The sequence below is a fragment of the Tursiops truncatus genome, chromosome 6 (genome assembly GCF_011762595.2).
Source record: "Tursiops truncatus isolate mTurTru1 chromosome 6, mTurTru1.mat.Y, whole genome shotgun sequence".
Taxonomy (NCBI): domain Eukaryota; kingdom Metazoa; phylum Chordata; class Mammalia; order Artiodactyla; family Delphinidae; genus Tursiops; species Tursiops truncatus.
In genome coordinates, this window is record NC_047039.1 from 84,711,254 (window position 1) to 84,735,396 (window position 24,143).

Consider the following 24,143-nt stretch of genomic DNA (forward strand, 5'->3'; position numbering starts at 1 on the left):
ATAGCCCCAAACTGGAAACAACCAAAATGTATGTCCATTACATGAAAAATGCAGTGGAAAAGCAAATTGTGGTATATCCACACAATGGAGTACTACTTAGCAATAAAAAGGAACAAACTATTGATATATACAACATGGCTAAATTTGAAAATAATTATACTGAATGCAAAAAGCCTCACCAAAAAAAGAGTACATACTGTATGATTCCACTTATATAAAATTCTAGGAAGTGCAAAGTAATGTATAATGACAGCATATCATGTTGTTGCCTGGGGATGGGAGAGCAGGGTGCGGAGATTATAAAGGCAATGAGGAAACTTTTGGGTGTGATGAATATACTCATTATCTTGATTATGGTGATGGTTTAATAGATATATACATATGCCAAAAGTCATCAAATTTACATTCTAAATAGGCCTGGTTAATTATTGTCAGTTATGCCTCAGGAAGCTAAAAGAGTACTGAAATTACCAAAATTATTCTACATGTATCATTTTCCCTTCAGTATCTCGCTGCTGTGTTTCCATGGCAGGAAGCTTCCTCTTTGAGACCAGCAGGCAAGATGACATGAAGCAGATCGGGGCATTTAGGTCAGACAGAGCTGGTGTGATCCAAGGTGTGCCTCTTACCAGCCGTATAACCCTGGGCAAGCTACTCAGTGTCCTTAGACCTCATTTTCTTCCTCTTCTAGAAAATGGAACGAATAATATACCAACCTCAGAGGAATGTTATAAAAATTAAAATAGATAAAAGGCCTGGCACTTCATAAGTGGTAGCTACTATTTATTATATATTGTTAAGAACATTTTTTTTTTACAAGACTGGCACACATTTATTGAGACCTTTCTCAGCTTGATTTAATTCTTGTTGATGCCTAACCAATTACTAAGAATAAAGCAACTGACAGAGAGCAGATTATGCTTGAAAATATAAATAATACAGAATCACTTCTGGGCACCTGTCTACTTAATCCTCCATCATTTGTGCTAAGCTGAATTACCAGCACATGTGTAAGTGTGTTCAGATGTTCTAAGTGGAGAATAGGATAATTCAGAAAATGTGTATCAGGGGCAAAGTAGGAATTGATAAACTGAACAGCATGGAGAGGTACTTGAAAGACTGTGGGTTTGGTTTACACAGTCTGACTTTAAATGTGAGCTCAGCCACTTACTGTTTATATGTGAAGCCGTGGATAGGTCACTAAACTTCTGTGATCCTCAGTTTATTCATTTGCAAAATGTAGATAAACAGTTCACACATCACGAATTTGTAGTGACAATATTTATACTGATAATCAGAAATAACTTCAGGAATAAATATATGTGTGATGGTCCCTATTCCCCTTCTCATTCTGGATAAGGCCAACTGTCTGTACTAATGATAAACAAGTGATATAACCTGGCCTTAATGGTATTTTAAAAACAATACCTATTAAAAGTCCTTTGTAAACTCATTCTGGGATAATTGTGTGTGTGTAAATGTGATTACCTGATCACTTGAATCCTTCCATTAATATTTCTTTTAAGGAGAAAATTTTATCACATTAAAACCGTCTAAGTGCAGGAAGGCAACTAAAGCAGGATTTTTGGTTCAAAGCAGTGAAGGCAGGTGCCCACGCCAAGCCTCTAATTCCGAAGGCTTGCCCACGTTCCGTGGCCCAGGTGTATCTGCATGGCGCCATCAGGTTTAAAGGGACCACCTGAGAAGGAGCAGCCTTCAGAAGCTCAGTTGGGAAGGTGGAAGCAGAAGGGAGACCGGAGGAGCAGGGGTGTGGACTCTCCTCGGGCGGGAAGCCCTGTGACCTACTCTGTGAGTGTTCTCCCTCAGACACCAGCGTCTGCTCCTGGGTATGAAAGGTTCATCACCACTTACCTTCTGTTTCTTAGCTCACTTTCCATGGGGTCTTGAAAGTTTGAGAAAGGTACACATTTTAATCTAATTTTGCAAATGGGGAGCCAAGTCCTAGAGAAACAAGTAGTGAAGAACTTTGCTTCGAAAGAAATTTTTAGCCAAGAGATTAAAACTATAGACTCTGTACTCAGGTTACCTGGGCTTAACTTTTATCTCGGCTACTTACTAGCTGTGTGATCTGGGACACGTTACTTAACCTCACGTTGTCTTGGTTTCCCTATGTGTAAAATGAATAGTAATAGTACCTACTTCATAGGGTTGTTGATAGAATGAGTCAAAGCAAAGTGCTCAGAGCAGTACCTGGCTTATAGGAAGTGCTGCATCGATGTTGATTATTGTTTTTTGAACCATTACTTAGTCGGTTTCATAAGAAAAGATTTGGTGTAGTGGGATTGTTCTGGCTTTCGATACTCTATTCCTCCTAGACTGTTTGGCCAGTAGCATCTTAAGACACTGCAGCTTTTTAAACAGAGTTTTGAAAACAGAGATAGTTTGGAAACTGAGGGGGCTGTACACAGACAACTCCTGAAAGTCTTAAGAGGAGCTTAAGATCCATCAGTACCACTAAATCCCTAGCAACGAGCGGGGCACAGGCCCTAAAGAAGGAAAAATGCAATGGGGAATTCTAGCACTTAGGTGGCTTTTTTTCACTCTTTTTCCATCAGTCTCTGGAACGTTTTCTTGTCTTGAATGATTAACCAAGAATTGTGGTTCGTGTTATTTCACGTCTAAGTTTGACCACTGGATAGATGCAATCATGCTACAAAAGCATGTAACTGAACTAGTGTTTAGCTGTGGTATAAATCCCTTGGGATCAAGCTTCAGTTAGGAAACTTACAGAAAGATAAGCTTGAGTAACAGTCTTAGAAATAACAAAAGTGTTCCTTTATTTTCATCTATATGGATTGTCTCCACCAATACCCTTTACTGCACATGGCACCTGTCTCCTTATGTAACACATGCTTTTGAAAACTAGCTTATACTTTATACCATTACCTTTAAGAAGTGTAGGGTTTACTGCCAGGTGGAATGGATTTAACTCTTTTCCTCTGATTTTATGTTCATTAAAAAGGAACACTTGTGTTAAATCATAGAAGCACTATAATGGATAATACAAGAAAGCAGGATAGTTTACAGGTTGAGTTTGGCCTCTAGTATCAAAAGGGACTGAGTTTGAATTCTAATTTTACCATCTAAAAACTTTTGACTTTGGATAAATTATTGAACTTAAGCTTCAATTATTTTATCTGTTTTTTTAAAAAGGAATCCTTTGTATCTACTATACATGATATTTACATATTAGCCTTAGGCAATCAGGATTAAATAATATGCCATATGTGAATGCTTGTACTGGTGTCTGGCACTGAGTGAGCAGCAAATTGTAAATCACTGTTATTCAATGTTTTCAGCTTAAATAATAGGAAAGTTTCATACTCGAAGAAGGATGACTATTTTATGCCTACTATTCTCAAGTTTATCCCTGTAAGGAAGTGAAGGAAACTACAGCAAAGCAAAATCATACTGAAGCCATACAGTAGTATTGTATGGTGGTTATAAACCAGGCTCTGAATTTAGACAAGCTGGGCTCAAGCCCCAGCTCTACCCTTTATTTCTCTGTGGGTTTGGGCAAGCTGCTTAACCTTGCTGGTGCTTCATTTTCTCCATCTACAAAACTGGATCAATAATATACTACTTTACTGGGTGGCTGTGAGAATTAAGTGAGATGATATATATAAGGCATTTAGAATATAGAAAACGTTCAAAATATTTGAATTACTAATATTCAAGAATAGTCGAGGAAACTGCAGAGTGTAAACAACAACGAAAGTCAAGTTTAGGTCTGGAGTTCTAGGAAATGTGCAGTTTTGTCCTACTCTATGAAAATGAGGTTGGTATCCATTCAGGTTGGTATCAATATCTCTGTATTAAGCCTTATTGACTAGTTATGTACCATAAAGAATATAGAAGTTGAAGAATTAAGGAATTTGATATATTGTTAAAGAGACAAGCCTAAGTCATAGAAAATAATTTGAGGACAGCATCAGATAATGTAATCAAGCGCTAAGTGATATGTTGTGGTCTGTAAGAAGAGGAAAATTGCAAAGAATGACAGGTATCAGAGGAGCTGGGAATAACTTATTCTTATGGTAGAGTTTGGAAGCGAGTAGGGATGGATTCAAGTTCTAGTTCAAGAGAACAGCAAAAGCAAAGGGGAGGTGGTGGGACTGGGCATGGCATTTGTGGAGGGGAGAAGCAGAGGAATGAAAACCCCAGAGGGTGTCTATGAGCAAATAGTGAGAACTGAGCATGGCACACCGGGTAACAAGACCTCTGAAGAGTCAAGTTTATGGTTTAACTTGCACCCCTCGTTTTATAGATGAGGTGACCGAGGTATAAAGAACACCAAGTTATGCTTACTAGTTGGTATGAGACCCCATCAGCCCTGACTCCTTGGCTAGTGAACTTGCACCTGCATCACTCTGCAGGGTCAGATGACAGAGATCCTTAAAAGGACTGAAAAATTCCCTAGATGCTTCCCACATGGTCACAATTCTAATTTTGTAGATTAATTGATGCCCTTTTTTCTGTCCATTTTTCCTAGAGTGAAAAAAGCAAATATTAATTCACAGGCCACCGAAACGAGGGCTTCCATCAGTTTCCACTTGAACACCCACCCTAAGTAGGTAATTTGATTATGGAAGCGTTGTCTTAGAAGCCAGATCCGATTCCCAGGGCAGAGTGCTTTCCGCTGTATCCCACCACTTGTACTCATTTACTATGATTTCAAACCCTTCTCTTAAGGATCTCCTTATTTCGATCCCTGCCAGGCTAAATGACTCAGGTTTTTGTTTTTGTTCTTTTCCTCTACAGAGTGTGATTCATTTTCTCACTTTTACCAACCCCCTTAAGATCAATGAAGTGTTGTCATCTGCCTAAATGGAGCCTCTAGGATTGCTCTGCCTGTTGCTCCTGAGATCTGCTGAGCTGGAGTCTATATTCTGTCATTGTGTTCCTGAATCTTGTAGGTCATTAGATTAGAATGATGTTTTCCTCCTCCTCTGAGTTATCTCTGGCTTGAAGGTTGCAGGTCCTATTGCTGCGGGAGTCCTTTCTTGATAAAAACCAACACATACATTCTCGGGAGATCCCTGTTTGCCATTATATGCTGGTGCAGTTGTTGGTTTTTTTTTTTCTTAACATCTTTATTGGAGTATAATTGCTTTACAATGGTGTGTTAGTTTCTGCTGTATAACAAGGTGAATCAGCTATACATATACATCTATCCCCATATCTCCTCCTTCTTCTGTCTCCCTCCCACCCTCCCTATCCCACCCCTCTAGGTGGTCACAAAGCACCGAGCTGATCTCCCTGTGCCATGCGGCTGCTTCCCACTAGCTATCTATTTTACATTTGGTAGTGTATATATGCCCATGCCACTCTCTCACTTCGTCCCAGCTTACCCTTTCCCCTCCCCGTGTCCTCAAGGCCATTCTCTACGTCTGGTGCAGTTGTTTTCACCTTCCCATTTTTCCCCTCCTGCCACTGTGTGCCCAGCAGGCTGTCAATGAGGAAAGGAGCAGCAGGGGAGTCAAGTCAATCATGTACGTTAACACAGCCGTGGTTTATTTCAGATGGCTGTTCGGGGAAGAGGAGACAGGCCAGAAACTCTGCACATGAAATACAAAGTAGATAGTATGTGCTGTGACTGAGGTTGCAGGGATTTAGGGAAGTTTCTCTGCTATTTTTTTAATCAGCTTCAGTTCCTCCCCTTCACCTCTGAGTGGGTGTAAATTACTTCAGAGTTCTTTTCCCACCCTCACCTCCTCCTCCTCTTCCCCTTCCCTCTATTTCCTGTCACAGCCCTTAGTGGCAGGTGAATCAGAATTAGTGGGGGAATAATTATGTTCTCTATCAGCATTTATCACCAGCCCACTTCCCTTTAAAACCTGAGATACTGCTTGCAGGTTGCAAAGTACCCAGAGCGCCCTGAAGAAACATCATGTTTATAGGAACAGCTTTTACTGCCAGCATTAGAGTTGAGAGAATATGTGCAGGTCTGTACATCAAATCGGAGGCCTATCTCCCTGGATGAGTTAAAATCTGGGAACAAAAATAGTCTTCTGGGTTCTCCTTTGCTGATCGTATTTGACGCCATTCAACACGTGCTTTGCATGACGATGTTCTCTTTTCCTCTGACATTAAGCTGCTTTTATTGCTCTAGTGAAGGTTCCAGTTTCTCTACATTTACTTATTACTATTGAATCGTTCACTCATAAATCCCTTCCTCCCTATTCAGTTTTTTTTTAATATATATATTTATTTATTTTTGGCTGCGTGGCATCTTCGTTGCTGCGCGCAGGCTTTCTCTAGTTGCGGCAAGCAGGGGCTCCTCTTGGTTGCGGTGCATGGGCTATAGGTGTGCGGGCTTCAGAAGTTGTGGCTCGCGGGCTCTAGAGCACAGGCTCAGTAGTTGTGGGGCACGGACTTACTTGCTCCGCTGCATATGGGATCTTCCTGGACCAGGGCTCGAACCCGTGTGCCCTGTATTGGCAGGCGGATTCTTACCCACTGTGCCACCATGGAAGCCCCCCCACCCACTCAGTTTTTAGTCACTTAGGTGTACGTGTCTTTCTTTATGAATTGTATTTATTCTGTTATATTTGCTTTTAAGAGCTTTATGTACTTCTATGTGTGAAAATGGGTTGTGTGGTTACTTTTATGTCACAATTGCATGGTGAGGATTTGAATGTGGTTACTGGGTTTCTTAGTGACAGTGCCTGGCTCTCCTCATAGCACCCGTTCCTTTAGGCCTGAAGGGCAGTCCAAGAGGTGACCTTTTTTGGCAGACTGGGTGGCAGATGGGATGGAGGGATGTTCTGCACATCGGGCTTGGTAAATACATACAGGCAAGAAAAGTGACTGGCAGGGAGAAGTGCTGTGTTGGTTTAAACAAGCTGTTGGAAGGACTTCCAGGTGAGAAAAAAAGCCAGGGAGAAGAGAGAAGAGCACAGGCCAGAAGGAATGGAAGTTGGAGGGATAAGAAAATAAGAATTATTTGGACAGAAGTAGGTGGAAGATAGTTAAAGGAGAAGAGAGTTTAAGCAAGGACACTGCTAGCCCATAACTCTGGCTTGGGGCAACATTAGAAGAAGGTGCTGGTTCCTCTGGGTAAAGGTGGTCCAGTATTTGGGTGCATGGCTTGCCGAACAGAGAGTAGGCTGAATTTTAGTCACTGTTTGCCTCCTTGGTTCAGTGCCCTTGGGCAAGGCACAGCCTGCATACTGTCCGTGGCAACTCTGAGTGTAGATCGAGAATATCCTCTAAAAAGCAGTGGTACAACTTTTAGTATGTATTACCTCTGAAGAGAAAACAGTCTGCTCTGAAATGGTCATATTCTAATATTCCTTTCAATAATGTAGTAGGATTTACAAAGTTCCTGAATCTCCCTGCCTCATTTGATCCCTCACATAGCCCTGAGTATCCTGTTATCCCCACTGTGTAGATGGACAGGTTTAAAGAGATCAAGTTGCTCACAGAGGATACATGACATCAAGTAAGTGGCAGAGTCATGATTTAAATCAAACCCTCTGACTGTAAATGCTGAGCTTTGCTGCAGTGTCAGGCTACCCACATTGACTGCATACAGAATAAATGAGGCTGCGTTTGTGAATGACCATGACCACTCCTCACGCATATGCAGTAATTAAGACAACTGTGTCATCTTGTCTGTACCAGTAGAGCTGGTGGATTCTTGCCACCAAGGTAACTTGGAGAAATGAATTCCTGTGCCTCAGTTTCCTCACATGTAAACTGAGGCCAGTAATATCTACCCCATAACTCACTACGTTGTTAAGAATCATAATTACGATTCTGAATGTTGAATACCACAAGACAGGGCTTCTGTCTGTTTCATATACCACTGTGTCTCCAAAGGCAAAAACAATACCTGGCACAAATAGCTGTCCAATGTATATTTTTTGAAAGAATTAATGGATCTTACAGTTTACTGAATGTTGGGTGCTAGGCTGGGCTGAGTGCTTTGTAAACATTACTTATTCCTCACCACAGAGCTGCAGGCCGGGTGTGATGACATCCATTTTACAGGTGAGGAAATCAAGGCACAGAGAGTGAAGTAACTCATGAGAGGTCACACAGCCGAGCTGGGATTCAAACACAGGATTGTCTGATCCTAAAGCTTATGCTCACAGCTACTAGAATTGTTGTAAGAAGTAAACTATCATTTAAAAGGCAGGGCAAAAAATAATATGAAAAGTCTAAGAGTTGAACACCAATAATCTTTCTGAAAAAATGCAAAATAATGTACTATAACTAAAAACAGAATTTAAGAAAGAGGCTCATATAAGGAAAAACTGTGAGCAAATAAAAGATAAAGCCTGCAGTTAAGTTCAAGTAGCAATTGACAATTGACTCTAAAGTTAATTCAATTGCCAAGAAATGATTCATCAGCAATCGGAAACACAATGATAGAAGAGGATGCAAATACACCCAAATCAATCCAAAAGGATTCCAAAAAATCTTCAAATGTAAATTGGTGATGCAGTGCATTGTTAAAGAGAAAGTAAGCTAAGGATTTGTCTGCTCTGGGAGATAGAAGAGATTCAGATTCTGATTAATTCTTCATGTTAATAGAAAAGTTGGTATCAGTATGTAATTATATATGCATCAATAAAAGTGTTTTTAAATTTAAAAAAAAGAACTGTTGTAAGGACTAAATAAAAGTAGGTACTGGGCCTAGCACAGTATGTAACACAGATGCTTGATCAATGAGAATTTCCTCTTCCAATTGTAAATCCAAAATTCATGACCACTTTTAAAATGCCTCAAGAATAAATATCATATAAAGGTTTCAGTTGATAAATAACTGGAAGCCTAATTTCTGAAGACTGACTAGCCAGCTTCTTTCCCCCATCATGCTTTCAGTGATGACAATTTCTTAGGGCACCAATAGATGATTTTTTTCTCCTTTAAACATAACCCTCGGGCTTCCCTGGTGGCGCAATGCTTGAGGGTCCGCCTGCCGATGCAGGGAACACGGGTTCGTGCCCCAGTCCGGGAAGATCCCATATGCCGCGGAGCGGCTGGGCCCGTGAGCCGTGGCCGCTGAGCCTGCGCGTCCGGAGCCTGTGCTTCGCAACGGGAGAGGCCGCAACGGTGAGAGGCCCGCGTACCGCAAAAAAAAAAAACCAAAACACAAACATACCCCTTATTAGATCTGGCAATGCATGTTCTCACAGGTCTCACAGCACGAGAGACATTGATGCTGGCTTCTTTCCAAGGATGTAGAGGAGCAGCCAGAAGTGACTGACATCCCATATGGTGGTGAACACAGTTCTGTCTTTATGATGTAGTCATCCCAAAAGGCCTCATGGTAAAGCAATTAATATTGCAGTGGGCAGGGGTTTTTCTCTATTTGTTGTGAAAGCTATATTGCTTCACCTTTCAGAAACAGGAAAAATATTTAGAAAACAATAAATAGTTATAGTGAGTTCTAATAAAAATAGAGTCGCTGGAGGCCCGCCCCCGCCACCCCTGCTTAATATGAAATGCAGGTGACTGGGTACCAGCAATAGAACAGGCACCCAGATATAGTCACAGTTGATAGAGGCAGCTCCAGCCCTACCAAACCCCACTACAGATAGCCTTCAAAATGTGAACTTTGAAATAAAAATAAATACACGGGTTCAGATCCTAGCTCTGCCACTTCCTAGCTTTCTTGTCCTAGGTGAGGTGTTATCTTCACTGAGCCGTGGCCTTGCTCTCACAGGAGGGTGAGAACTCCTGCTTCGCAGGCACTCCGTGAGGACGAAAGGAGACCGCAGATGGAGCAGACCTAGCAGAGTGCCTGGCGCGCATGGGAGCTCCTCCAAGATGAGTTCTTCTTCCCTCTCAGGGCTAACAGTGCAGCGAAGGGGTTAGTCGGAGAACATGCGGGAGGTGACTGCAGAGTGAAGACAGTGTGTTGTACTCGCATTAGAAGTGGCATCGTTATATTAATTTTTGTAGGCATGGAAATGTAAACTAAAGATTATAATATAATTAGGGTTGGTTAATAAAATGGCTATTTTGAAGTAAAATAGGTGGGTGTCAGGCCAGAATCAAGGGCTGAGGAACTGGAATCTAGATCCAGATCTGTATCGGCTGGAGAGCTTTCCCCTGCCGTGTGCCTCAACTGCTCCCCTAACAAATGGAGTAAACATCTGCCACACATAGGCTGCTTAATAGAATGAATGAGGCAAAACCTGTGAAGTTGTGGTATCCCAAATGAGAGGGGTAATGTGAGTACAGAAGGAGTTAGAAGGGGGTCATTGCCCCCTCCTTTTTTTACCCTAAAGGGCTAAGACTGTATACATTCTCCTAAAAATTACTTTTGCTGAATGGGTTTGGCTTTTCCTAGAGACACAAAAACAAGGTTAAGAGATAGGAAAGAAATAGATTCCCCATATGGATTAAAGCTAAGTTTCATTCATTCAAGTGTTTGAGGTCTACCGTATACCAGAATCTTCACTTAGTACTGCACATAGGAGAAACAGGTGTTTTAAACACCAGCAAAAACAAAACAGCATTGACCCTGTTAGCACAGAAATCACTGGGTGTGTAAAATGTTCTTTGCATTCTACGTGCATTGGCAAGTGCTTAAAAGTCAGAAGGAGGGTACCTTATATATTTACAGACCAGCCCCTTTCTTCAGGGACCTCCCCTCATTTAAATAGCTCCCCAACCTCATCTGCTGTGGGATAAATGGCTCCTTCTAGAGGGTACAGTATGACAGCTGTTTAATGACATATGACATAACAGAAGAAACCAACAAGATTGTCATACCCCTTAGAGACAGTGAGGGAAAACGGGCCAGAAGATAGCAGCCGGTTACCTACAGTAGAATTTGGCCCAAGTGTTGTAGGGAAGATTGTCTTGGTGGACTGTGTAATAAGACATACTGAACCCCACAATTTGATATGTGTGTCCTCTTGCTAGCCAAACAGCAGGAATAACTCAGTACTAGGATGAGAGAATAAAATAAGCAGCAACACAAGACCCAGGCAAACGTGAGAAGAGGTGGAGAGTGTGCTCCACAGGTGAGTGACCTCAGAGCCTGTCAGTAGGTAATATTCTGCTTAGCGGTATCACAGGGATGACACCTGGTAGGAATCCCATGAGAAAATGATCCAACTGTGGAAGTTTCTGTCTGGAAGAAAATGGCACTCCTATATCCCTGTGTAGGAGTGTCATAACGAATAAGGATTCTTTGACTAGAAAAAAAGCATTAATTTCCAACCACAAAGGACATGGCGTCCTCTTAGACACTGGGAGGACAGATGGGTCTCCTAGGAGAACCTATGGGAATCTCCTCTGGCAACAGGGAAGATTCTAGTCGGTGAAAGTATTAGCTGTACTGTCTCATTTTATTTAATCATTAACATCGTAAGTGCTTAGGCACTATGGGAGTTGATATAGCAAATATAGCCATACTTTATTGAGCATCTACTCTGTGCCTATCACTTGGGGGAGGTGAGCGGGGGTAAGCCTTTTGTGTGAATTACTTTATTTAATTCTCATGATGATTTATGAAGTAGATAGTGTCCTTGCCAGTTTTCAGATTAGAAACTTGATTAGAGAGATTAAGTACATTGCCAAAAAAATCACACTTTACGTGGAAAATCTCACTACTCGTATTAGATGGAATTGAACTCAGGTCAAAGCCCAAGTTCTTAACAATATCTTGATGGATTTTTCCTAGCACAGAATGAGCAAGAGGATTCTTGGTTGTATTTGGATGAACAATTTTAAAACATATATTTACTGAACGAGGATTTTAAAAGAATGTAACCCATGATTTCATTGTTCTTGTTCTTAGAATGAGACTAAGTAAAAATGGTAGACTTTAAGGTAATTTTCTAGCAATAGGATGGACATGGGAAAGACATGAATAAGTATGTAAGTAACTGAAATTGGGAAACTGCATTAGGACACGTATCCTTACCCGGTTCTTGAACGTCCATCACCAACATCCTTTATCCCTATGTGCTCTGGAATTTCAGTTCCTCTACCTACTCCGTGATTCCCCACGTCAGATCAACTTCATTGCTGACTTTCTCTGCTCCTGTTCCTTTGATACCTAACAGTACAGGTGGAAAAAAAGCATAACCTGCTAATTGGCCCCATCACTGCATATTTATCATTCGCAGCCCCGACTTGTTTCTCCCGATTGGTCAGCAGTTCTGTTCTTTGTCCTGCAGTGGCTCTTCCAAACCTTTACCACATTTCTCAGTCGAACTCTATCTGAACATCCCTCTCACTAGATGATCCAAGCTTCCTCCTTCACCAAGAAAATACCTCGTAGAGTTTCTTACATAGAAGTAAACAAGGCACAGGAAGCTTAAGTAACTTGCCCCCAAGTCTCACTGCTAGTGATGGCAGTTCTCAGTTTCAAACCTTCTCAGTCTGGCTATAGACTTTGCCCTATTAACCACTATGCCATATTGCCTCTCTGGTCATATATTTTGGATGAGTCAATTAATCAACGAATGGATGGATTCAAGACCAGAATTTGAAACTTGGCCTGCTCCTGGCCCATAGTAGCCAGACCATCTCTGCTTGTACTTCTGAAGCTTACTGATAAGGTTAACTTTTGTATTGGGACCCCCTAAATGGAGGCCACCTTAGTAGCCTGGTCCATGTCACAAAAGTAAACCTAAGCCAGCCTGCACTTACAGGGAACGCCTGTCAAGGAAACCTGACGTACACCAATCACAATCCTCCAACTTGGCTTTAGCTAGCTCACCTTGCCCTAGAAAATAGGACCTGCCGGCCTTGTAAGGAAATCCCTGACCTCCTAGCCACTCATGCCCTGTTTCCACATTGCCTCTTCTAATGCTCTATAAACTCACTCTTGCCCAAAATCCCTTGGGAAGAATGCTCCACTGCTTCTGAGGCACTGCACTCCCCCAGTCCATGGAGTATTTTCTCTTGAATAAAGGACATCGGACTCCTAACCTGTTTTAGTTTTGTCACTTGACGTTAGGCTTGTTCTAAACGTGGCCTGACTCCACATGCCTTTGGACTTGCTTTTACTGGGCTGGTTCTTCCCCCGAGACCACAGGCACTCCTACCAGGAACTTCCTCCATGACTTAGTTTCCCCTTTGCCCCAGCATCCTACGTGGCCAGAGTGGCTGCTCCACGGACTCTCTCATGGCCTCAGCTAGCTCTTCTCCTGTATTCCCTGTTGCCCTTAAGGACAGCCTTCCAGATGGAATCCAGGAATAGCCTAGAATCCTTCCCATACTCTCCTAAAACTTTACCTCTTGACTCTGTCTCCTCTCATTTTCTGTTGTCACTTCTTTAATTCCTTCATGTAGCCCATTTTTTGGCATTAAGATTTCAGTGAGGAACACGACTTACAAGGCTCCAACCTCAAGAAGTTCTCATTGTAGGGAAAGAGATTCTAACCAAAATCCAGATTGTGATAAATGAAAAGAATCAAACTTGGGGGTAGAGAGCATAGTGGGGTGGTCTGATGGTATCTAAAGCGTCTGTGAAGTTGGTGCTCATGTATCTATTGTGAAACCAGTGATCCCAGTTGGGTACTTTTTTTTCTCCTGTAACTTGCCTGCTTGGATGAGGCATGGGCAAGGTGGATGGATGACTTTCTTCACTTCTTCCTCATCTCTTATGCAGGTCACTGCAAAAGCCTGCTGAGTGGTTCCCCTTACCTCCAGTTCTCACCTCTCCCCAGCTCCATATTGATGCTAGCATGTTCTCTGTAAGCATAGGGGTGCTATACTGTTGCTCTGACTAGAGATCTCTGATGCCCCCTCTGCCTAACAGTGATTCTCAATCCTTAATGTATGACAGTCACCTGGAGAGTTAACCACACTGACTGCCGTCTCCTCCCTCACTCTCATCACCTCCCTACCAAAGTTTCTGATGCCATAGGTCTGGAGATAGGTCTGGGGTGGGGTCTGAGAATTTGCATTTCTAACAAGTTTTCAGTTTATGCTGATGGTCTGGAGACCACACTTTGAAAACCACTGGCCTGAAGAACAGATTGCTAACTCCTTCATAAAGTAAGCCAGCCTATTTCCAACTTCACTTCTCCACTCTCTCATTCATTTAGATAGTGTTCTAGCCAGACTGTTTGCAGCACTTTCAACATGCCAAGTGCTTCATCATCTGTTACCTCTGCTCGTGCTCTTTCTCTTGCCTTGAACGCTCTTTCTTTTCTCTCCTTGGTGAAATCCTCATCCTTCGAGTCCCCGCCTAAACACAACCACAGCTGGGAATCCTTCCCTTATCCCATCATTTGAGTAAAACTAATGACTGCTTCCTCTGGGCTTCCATAGCACGTTCATGATATCTCTTTCTTTTCTTTCTTTTTTTTTTTTACATCTTTATTGGAGCATTATTGCTTTACAATGATATGTTAGTTTCTGCTTTATAACAAACTGGATCAGTTATACATATGTTCCCATATCTCCTCCCTTTTGTGTCTCCCTCCCTCCCACCTTCCCTATCCCACCCCTCTAGGTGGTCACATAGCACCGAGCTGATCTCCCTGTGCTATGCAGCTGCTTCCCACTAGCAATCTATTTTACGTTTGGTAGTGTATATATGTCCATGTGACTCTCTCACTTTGTCACAGCTTACCCTCCCCCCTCCCCATATCCTCAAGTCCATTCTCTACTAGGTCTGTGTCTTTATTCCCGTCTTACCCCTAGGTTCTTCATGATGTATATTTTTTTGGATTCCATATATATGTGTTAGCATGTGGTATTTGTCTTTCTCTTTCTGACTTACTTCACTCTGTATGACAGACTCTAGGTCCATCCACCTCACTACAAATAACTCACTTTCGTTTCTTTTTATGGCTGAGTAATATTCCATTGTACATATGTGCCACATCTACTTTATCCATTCATCTGATGATGGACACTTACGTTGCTTCCATCTCCTGGCTATTGTAAATAGAGCTGCAATGAACATTTTGGTACATGACTCTTTTTTTTATCATCTGATACATTTTAATTTTTTATTTTATTTATTTATTTTTAACATCTTTATTGGGGTATAATTGCTTTAAAATGGTGTGTTAGTTTCTGCTTTATAACAAAGTGAATCAGTTATGCATATACACATGTTCCCATATCTCTTCCCTCTTGCGTCTCCCTCCCTCCCACCCTCCCTATCCCACCCCTCCAGGCGGTCACAAAGCACTGAGCTGATATCCCTGTGCTATGCGACTGCTTCCCACTAGCTATCTACCTTACGTTTGTTAGTGTATATATGTCCATGCCTCTCTCTCGCTTTGTCACAGCTCATCCTTCCCCCTCCTCATATCCTCAGGTCCATTCTCCAGTTGGTCTGTGTCTTTATTCCTGTCTTACCCCTAGGTTCTTCATGACATTTTTTTTTCTTAACTTCCATATATATGTGTTAGCATGCGGTATTTGTCTTTCTCTTTCTGACTTACTTCACTCTGTATAACAGACTCTAGGTCTATCCACCTCATTACAAATAGCTCAATTTCGTTTCTTTTTATGGCTGAGTAATATTCCATTGTATATATGTGCCACATCTTTATCCATTCATCCGATGATGGGCACTTAGGTTGTTTCCATCGCCGGGCTATGGTAAATAGAGCTGCAATGAACATTTTGGTACATGACTCTTTTTGAATTTTGGTTTTCTCAGGGTATATGCCCAGTAGTGGGATTGCTGGGTCATATGGTAGCTCTATTTGTAGTTTTTTAGGGAACCTCCATACTGTTCTCCATAGTGGCTGAACCAATTCACATTCCCACCAGCAGTGCAAGAGTGTTCCCTTTTCTCCACACCCTCTCCAGCATTTATTGTTTCTAGATTTTTTGATGATGGCCATTCTGACCGGTGTGAGATGATATCTCACTGTAGTTTTTGGGGGGTATTCTTTTTTTTTTTGCAGTACGCGGGCCTCTCACTGTTGTGGCCTTTCCTGTTGCAGAGCACAGGCTCCAGATACACAGGCTCAGCGGCCATGGCTCACGGACCCAGCCGCTCTGCGGCATGTGGGATCTTCCCGGACCGGGGCACGAACCCATGTCCCCTGCATCGGCAGGCAGACTTTCAACCACTGCGCCACCAGGGAAGCCCCACATCGTAGTTTTGATTTGCATTTCTCTAATGATTAATGATGTTGAGCATTCTTTCATGTGTTTGTTGGCAATCTGTATATCTTCTTTGGAGAAATGTCTACTTAGGTCTTCTGCCCATTTTGGGATTTGTTTTTTTGTTATTGAGCTGCATGAGCTGCTTATAAATTTTGGAGATTAATCCTTTGTCAGTTGCATCATTTGCAAGTATTTTCTCCGATTCCAAGGGTTGTTTTTTGGTCTTGTTTCTGGTTTCCTTTGCTGTGCAAAAGCTTTTAAGATTCATTAGGTCCCATTTGTTTATTTTTGTTTTTATTTCCATTTCTCTAGGAGGTGGGTCAAAAAGGATCTTGCTGTGATTTATGTCATAGAGTGTTCTGCCTATGCTTTCCTCTAAGAGTTTGATAGTGTCTGGCCTTACATTTAGGTCTTTAATCATTTTGAGCTTATTTTTGTGAATGGTGTTAGGGAGTGTTCTAATCTCATACTTTTACATGTGCCTGTCCAGTTTTTCCAGCACCGCTTATTGAAGAGGTTGTCCTTTCTCAACTACATTCTTGCCTCCTTTATCAAAGATAAGGTGACCATATGTGCGTGGGTTTCTCTCTGGGCTTTCTATCCTGTTCCATTGATCTATATTTCTGTTCTTGTGCCAGTACCATGCAGTCTTGATTACTGTAGCTTTGCAGTATAGTCTGAAGTCAGGGAGCCTGATTCCTCCAGCTCCGTTTTTCATTCTCAAGTTTGCTTTGGCTATTCGGGGTCTTTTGTGTTTCCATACAAATTGTGAAATTTTTTGTTCTGGTTCTGTGAAAAATGCCAGTGGTAGTTTGATGGGGATTGCATTGAATCTGTAGATTGCTTTGGGTAGTAGAGTCATTTTCACAATGTTGATTCTTCCAATCCAAGAACATGGTATATCTCTCCATCTATTTGTATCATCTTAATTTCTTTCATCAGTGTCTTATAATTTTCTGCATACGGGTCTTTTGTCTCCTTAGGTAGGTTTATTCCTAGATATTTTATTCTTTTCATTGCAATGATAAGTGGGAGAGTTTTCTTACTTTCACTTTCAGATTTTTCATCATTAGTGTATAGGAATGCAAGAGACTTCTGTGCATTAATTTTGTATCCCTATACTCTACCAAACTAGCTCTAGTAGTTTTCTGGTTGCATCTTTAGGATTCTCTATGTATAGTATCATGTCATCTGCAAACAGTGACAGCTTTACTTCATCTTTTCCGATTTGGATTCCTTTTATTTCCTTTTCTTCTCTGATTGCTGTGGCTAAAACTTCCAAAACTATGTTGAATAAGAGTGGTGAGAGTGGGCAACCTTGTCTTGTTCCCGATCTTAGTGGAAATGCTTTCAGTTTTTCACCATTGAGGACGATATTGGCTGTGGGTTTGTCATATATGGCCTTTATTATGTTGAGGAAAGTTCCCTCTGTGCCTACTTTCTGCAGGGTTTTTATCAAATCGGCATTGAATTTTGTTGGAAGCTTTCTCTGTATCTATTGATATATTTTTTTTTCTCCTTCAATTTGTTAATATGGTGTATCACGTTGATTGATTTGCATATATTGAAGAATCCTTGCATTCCTGGAATAAACCCCACTTGATCATGGTGTATGATCCTTTTAACATGCTATTGGATTCTGTTTACTAGCATTTTGTTGAGGATTTTTGCAACTATGTTCATCAGTGATATTGGCCTGTAGTTTTCTTTCTTTGTGACATCCTTGTCTGGTTTTGGTCTCAGGGTGATGGTGGCCTTGTATAATGAGTTTGGGAGTGTTCCTCCCTCTGCTATATTTTGGAAGAGTTTGAGAAGGATAGGTGTTAGCTCTTCTCTAAATATTTGATAGAATTCGCCTGTGAAGCCATCTGGCCCTGGGCTTTTGTTTGTTGGAAGATTTTTAATCACAGTTTCAATTTCAGTGCTTGTGATTGGTCTGTTCATATTTTCTATTTCTTCCTGATTCAGTCTTGGCAGGTTGTGCATTTCTAAGAATTTGTCCATTTCTTCCAGGTTGTCCATTTTATTGGCATAGAGTTGCTTGTAGTAATCTCTCATGAACTTTTGTATTTCTGCAGTGTCAGTTGTTACTTCTCCTTTTTCATTTCTAATTCTATTGATCTGAGTCTTCTCCCTTTTTTTCTTGATGAGTCTGGCTAATGGTTTATCAATTTTGTTTATCTTCTCAAAGAACCAGCTCTTAGTTTTATTGATCTTTGCTATCGTTTCCGTCATTTCTTTTTCATTTATTTCTGATCTGATCGTTATGATTTCTTTCCATCTGCTAACTTTGGGGTGTTTTTGTTCTTCTTTCTCTAATTGCTTTAGTTGCAAGGTTAGGTTGTTTATTTGAGATGTTTCCTGTTTCTTAAGGTAGGATCATATTGCTATAAACTTCCCTGTTAGAACTGCTTTTGCTGTATCCTGTAGATTTGGGGTCATCGTGTTTTCATTGTCATTTGTTTCTAGGTATTTTTTGATTTCCTCTTTGATTTTTTCAGTGATCTTTTGGTTATTTAGTAGTGTATTATCTAGTCTCCATGTGTTTGTATTTTTTACAGATTTTTTCCTGTAATTGATATCTAGTCTCATAGCGTTGTGGTCGGAAAAGATACTTGATACGAATTCAGTTTTCTTAAATTTACCAAAGCTTGATTTGTGACCCAAGATATGATCTATCCTGGAGAATGTTCCATGAGCACTTGAAAAGAAAGTGTATTCTGTTGTTTTTGGAATGAATATCCTATAAATATCAATTAAGTCCATCTTGTTTAACGTGTCATTTAAAGCTTGTGTTTCCTTATTTATTTTCTTTTTGGATGATCTGTCCATTGGTGAAAGTGAGATGTTAAAGTCCCCTACTATGATTGTGTTACTGTCGATTTCCCCTTTTATGGCTGTTAGCATTTGCCTTATGTATTGACGTGCTCCGATGGAGGGTGTATAAATAATTACAACTGTTATATCTTCTTCTTGGTTCAATCCCTTGATCATTATGTAGTGTCCTTCTTTGTGTCTTCCAATATTCTTTATATTTTAAAGTTTATTTTGTCTCATATGAGAATTGCTACTACAGCTTTCTTTTGGTTTCCATTTGCATGGAATATCTTTTTGCATCCCCTCACTTTCAGTCTGGATGTGTCCCTAGGTCTGAAGTGGGACTCTTGTAGACAGCATATATACAGGTCTTTTTTTTGTATCCATTCAGCCAGCCTGTGTCTTTTGGTTGGAGCATTTAATCCATTTACATGTAAGGTAGCTATTGATATGTATGTTCCTATTTCCATTTTCTTAATTGTTTTGGGTTTGTTATTGTAGGTCTTTTCCTTCTCTTGTGTTTCTTGCCTAGAGAAGTTCCTTTAGCATTTGTTGTAAAACTGGTTTGGTGGTGCGGAACTCTCTCAGCTTTTGCTTGTCTGTAAAGGTTTTATTTTCTCCATCAAATCTAAATGAGATCCTCGCTGGGTAGAGTAATCTTGGTTGTAGGTTTTTCTCCTTCATCACTTTAAATATGTCCTGCCACTCCCTTCTGGCTTGCACAGTTTCTGCTAAAAGGTCAACTTTTAACCTTATGGGGATTCCCTTGTGTGTTATTTGTTGTTGTTCCCTTGCTGCTTTTAATACGTTTTCTTTGTATTTAATTTTTGACAGTTTGATTAATTTGTGTCTTGGTGTGTCTCCTTGGATTTATCCTGTATGGGACTCTCTGTGCTTCCTGGACTTGATTAACTATTTCCTTTCCCATATTAGGGGAGTTTTCAACTATAATCTCTTCAAATATTTTCTCAGTCCCTTTCTTTTTCTCTTCTTCTTCTGGGACCCCTATAATTCGAATCTTGGTGCATTTAATGTTGTCCCAGAGGTTTCTGAGCCTGTCCTCAGTTCTTTTCATGCTTTTTTCTTTTTTTTTTCTTTTTTTGTGGTACGCAGGTCTCTCACTGTTGTGCCCTCTCCTGTTGTGGAGCACAGGCTCCAGATGCACTGGCTCAGCGGCCATGGCTTACAGGCCCAGCTGCTCCACGGCATGTGGGATCTTCCTGGACCGGGGCACGAACCCGTGTCCCCTGCATCGGTAGGCAGAATCTCAACCACTGCGCCACCAGGGAAGCCCTCATTCTTTTTTCTTTATTCTGCTCTGCAGTAGTTATTTCCACTGTTTTATCTTCCAGGTCACTTATCCGTTCTTCTGCCTCAGTTATTCTGCTATTGATCCCTTCTAGAGTATTTTCAGTTTAATTTATTGTGTTGTTCATCATTGCTTGTTTCCTCTTTAGTTCTTCTAGGTCCTTGTTAAATGTTTCTTGCATTTTCTCTTTTCTATTTACAAGATTTGGATCATCTTTACTATCATTATTCTGAATTCTTTTTCAGGTAGACTGCCTATTTCCTCTTCATTTGTTAGGTCTGGTGGGTTTTTATCTTGCTCCTTCATCTGCTGTGTGTTTTTCTGTCTTTTCATTTTGCTTATCTTACTGTGTTTGGGGTCTCCTTTTTGCAGCCTGCAGCTTCGTAGTTCCCGTTGTTTTTGGTGTCTGTCCCCAGTGGCTAAAGTTCATTCAGTGGGTTGTATAGGCTTCCTGTTGGAGGGGACTAGTGCGTGTGTTCTGGTGGATGAGGCTGGATCTTGTCTTTCTGGTGGGAAGGTCCACGTCTGGTGTGTTTTGGGGTGTCTGTGGCCTTATTATGATTTTAGGCAGCCTCTCTGCTAATGGGTGGGGTTGTGTTCCTGTCTTGCTAGTTGTTTGGCATAGGGTGTCCAGCACTATAGCTTGCTGGTCGTTGAGTGAAGCTGGGTGTTGGTGTTGAAATGGAGGTCTCTGTGAGTTTTTTGCCGTTTAGTATTACGTGGAGCTGGGAGGTCTCTTGTGGACCAGTGTCCTGAAGTTGGCTCTCCCACCTCAGAGGCACAGCACTGACTCCTGGCGGCAGCACCAAGAGCCTTTCATCCACACGGCTCAGAATCAAAGGGAGAAAAAGTAGAAAGAAAGGAAGGAAGAAAGGAAGAGGAGAAAATAAAATAAAGTAAGATAAAATAAAATAAAGTTATTAAAATAAAAAATAAAAAAATTATTCAGAAAAAAATGTCTTTAAAAAGTAAAAAAAAAAAAAAAAGGACGGACAGAACCCTAGGGCAAATGGTGAAAGCAAAGCTATACAGATAAAATCTCACACAGAAGCATACACATACACACTCATAAAAAGAGGAAAAGGGGGAAAAAAAATAAATCGTGCTCTCAAAGTCCACCTCCTCAGTTTGGGATGATTCATTGTCTATTCAGGTATTCCAGAGATGCAGGTACATCAAGTTGATTGTGGAGATTTAATCCGCTGCTGGGAGAGATTTCCCTTTCTCTTCTTTGTTCGCACAGCTCCCGGGGTTCAGCTTTGGATTTGGCCCTGCCTCTGCGTGTAGGTCGCCTGAAGGCGTCTGTTCTTTGCTCAGACAGGACGGGGTTAAAGGAGCCGCTGATTCGGGGGCTCTGGCTCACTCAGGCCGGGGGGAGGGAGGGGTACGGATGCGGGGCGGCCTGCGGCGGCAGAGGCCGGCGTGACGTTACTCTAGCCTCAGGTGCGCCGTGCGTTCTCCCGGGGAAGTTGTCCCTGGATCCCGGGACCCTGGCAGTGGCGGGCTGCACAGGCTCCCCGGAAGGGAGGTGTGGAGAGTGACCTGTGCTCGCACACAGGCTTCTTGGTGGCGGCAGCAGCAGCCTTAGCGTCTCATGCCCGTCTCTGGGGTCCGCGCTGTTAGCCGAGGCTCGCGCCCGTCTCTGGAGCTCCATTAAGCAGCGCTCTTAATCCCCTCTCCTCGCGCACCAGGAAACAAAGAGGCAAGAAAAAGTCTCTTGCCTCTTCGGCAGGTCCAGACTTTTCCCCGGACTCCCTCCCGGCTAGCTGTGGCGCACTAGCCCCCTTCAGGCTGTGTTCACGCCGCCAACCCCAGTCCTCTCCCTGCGCTCCGACCGAAGCCCGAGCCTCAGCTCCCATCCCCGCCCGCCCCGCCGGGGGAGCAGACAAGCCTCTCCGGCTGGTGAGTGCGAGTCGGCACCGATCCTCTGTGCGGGAGTCTCTCCGCTTTGCCCTCCGCACCCCTGTTGCTGCGCTCTCCTCCGCGGCTCTGAAGCTCCCCTGCTCCGCCACCCGCAGTCTCCGCCCGCGAAGGGGCTTCTCGTGTGTGGGAACGTTTCCTCCTTCACAGCTCCCTCCCACTGGTGCAGGTCCCGTCCCTATCCTTTTGTCTCTGTTTATTCATTTTTCTTGTGCCCTACCCAGGTACGTGGGGAGTTTCTTGCCTCTTGGGAGGTGTGAGGTCTGCCAGCGTTCAGTGGGTGTTCTGTAGGAGTTGTTCCACGTGTAGATATATTTCTGATGTATCTGTGGGGAGGAAGGTGATCTCTGCGTCTTACTCTTCTGCCATCTTCCCACAATTTTCTCTCTTTCTCATAGCATAACATGACTCTTTATATGTCTCTTGCTTTGAGAAACCACAGTTTATTTATCTCTGTACCCCCAGTGACAGCACAGGTCCTGGCACATAGCAGATGCTCAAGAATCATTTGCTGGCAAATGACTGGTTAGGTAGGTGGATGCTTACGGTGGTCAGAGAAGACCCCTCAGAGCAGTCTTGAATAAAAGTAAGAAGAATACCTGATAATGTGCCAATGTTAAGCCTTGCTGGACAGGAGCCTGTGAGGCAGAAAATGAAGGTCCCTCAGAAGCCCCCACCGGTTAGCCCACCCAGCCAGCCAGGCCAATTAAAGTGAAGAGATCTATTGATTATGCAGGAAGAAATGTTTGAAAATCCAAGCTTGAATTGCCTAGACATTACATCAACAGAAACCAGGGAAACATCACCCGTGAAGGTACCGCTGAATAACCTGGGGAAACAGTTTCTGAGCCTGAGGCCTCAAAGGAGTGAATTCCCTTCCTCCCCAGCAGAGGAAGGAAGGATCTCTTCCTAAACCTCCCCTCCCCCAAACTAGGACAAAACCCATTGTAAGCTCTGAGCTCACAGTGATGACAGACCCTTATCCTAGGGCCAGCAGGCAAGGTCTGCGCCTTCAAGAAACTTAAAATGCTGCCCAGAACGCTTGGCATTAGCGCATAGAGGAGACAGATGATTTGTTAAAACTGATACTTTGCGATTTTCAAGCCCTGTTTCAATTCCACGCGGCATTAAGAATTGAAAGAGCCTTCTGTTTCTGGTTTATCTTGCTTAATAGGAAAGGACTAGGATATTGTAAGATCACGTTGTTGGGCAAAAGGGCACTTCAGCAGTTCTGACAGTGTGGTCACAGTCCAGCCACCTGATAACTTTAGAACTAAGTAGGAGCCACGTGTGTGGCTCAGAGTGGCTCCCATCCTCACCCCACAGAATAGGTGCTGTGCCTGGAATTACCTTTTGGTTGGTTCAACGGCCTCATGTGAACTTCACTCAAACATAGCTCTGCGGCTCAGAGCAGAATCCTACCCAGTGCCTAGTGGTCTAGTATATTTCCCATGTCTGCATATTTATAATTTGTGAGGAATGTCTTGTATTCATCCACAGTAAGGCTTTCTGTGGGAATTACCACAGTTTTGTGTCTTTGGGTGGGCTTTTGAAAAACAGTCACTCTCTGTCTCTGAAAGACGCCCATTTCTTCCTAATACTAGGGTATGATATTCACAACTGCTCTGCAAATCAAAAAGGAGATGAGTTTTTGTACTAAGTGCCTTTGGGGCTCCTCCTGAGTCAGTCGTAACCTCTTAGGAGGGAGGAGAATAGCAAAAAGCATAAAGAGACAGATACTCAAATTAAGAATAAAGAAGAGCAAGACTTAGGAGGAGGAAGAGAGACCGAATTCCTAGGAAACAGGACAGAGAGAAAAGTGTCCCAGGGAAGGAGAGGGAGAGTGGAGGACGTACAGGAAGAAGATAGAAGATGCCGCTTCAGGAACTGGAGGTGACTTTGCAGAAAACCAGCAGCTGATGTGGCAGGTACACTGGGAAGCATGGGGTGAGGGGTACAGGGCGCTCATCTGCTAAGTGTTGAAACGTCTCAGGCTCTTTGCCGTCCACTTTTATTATCTTGT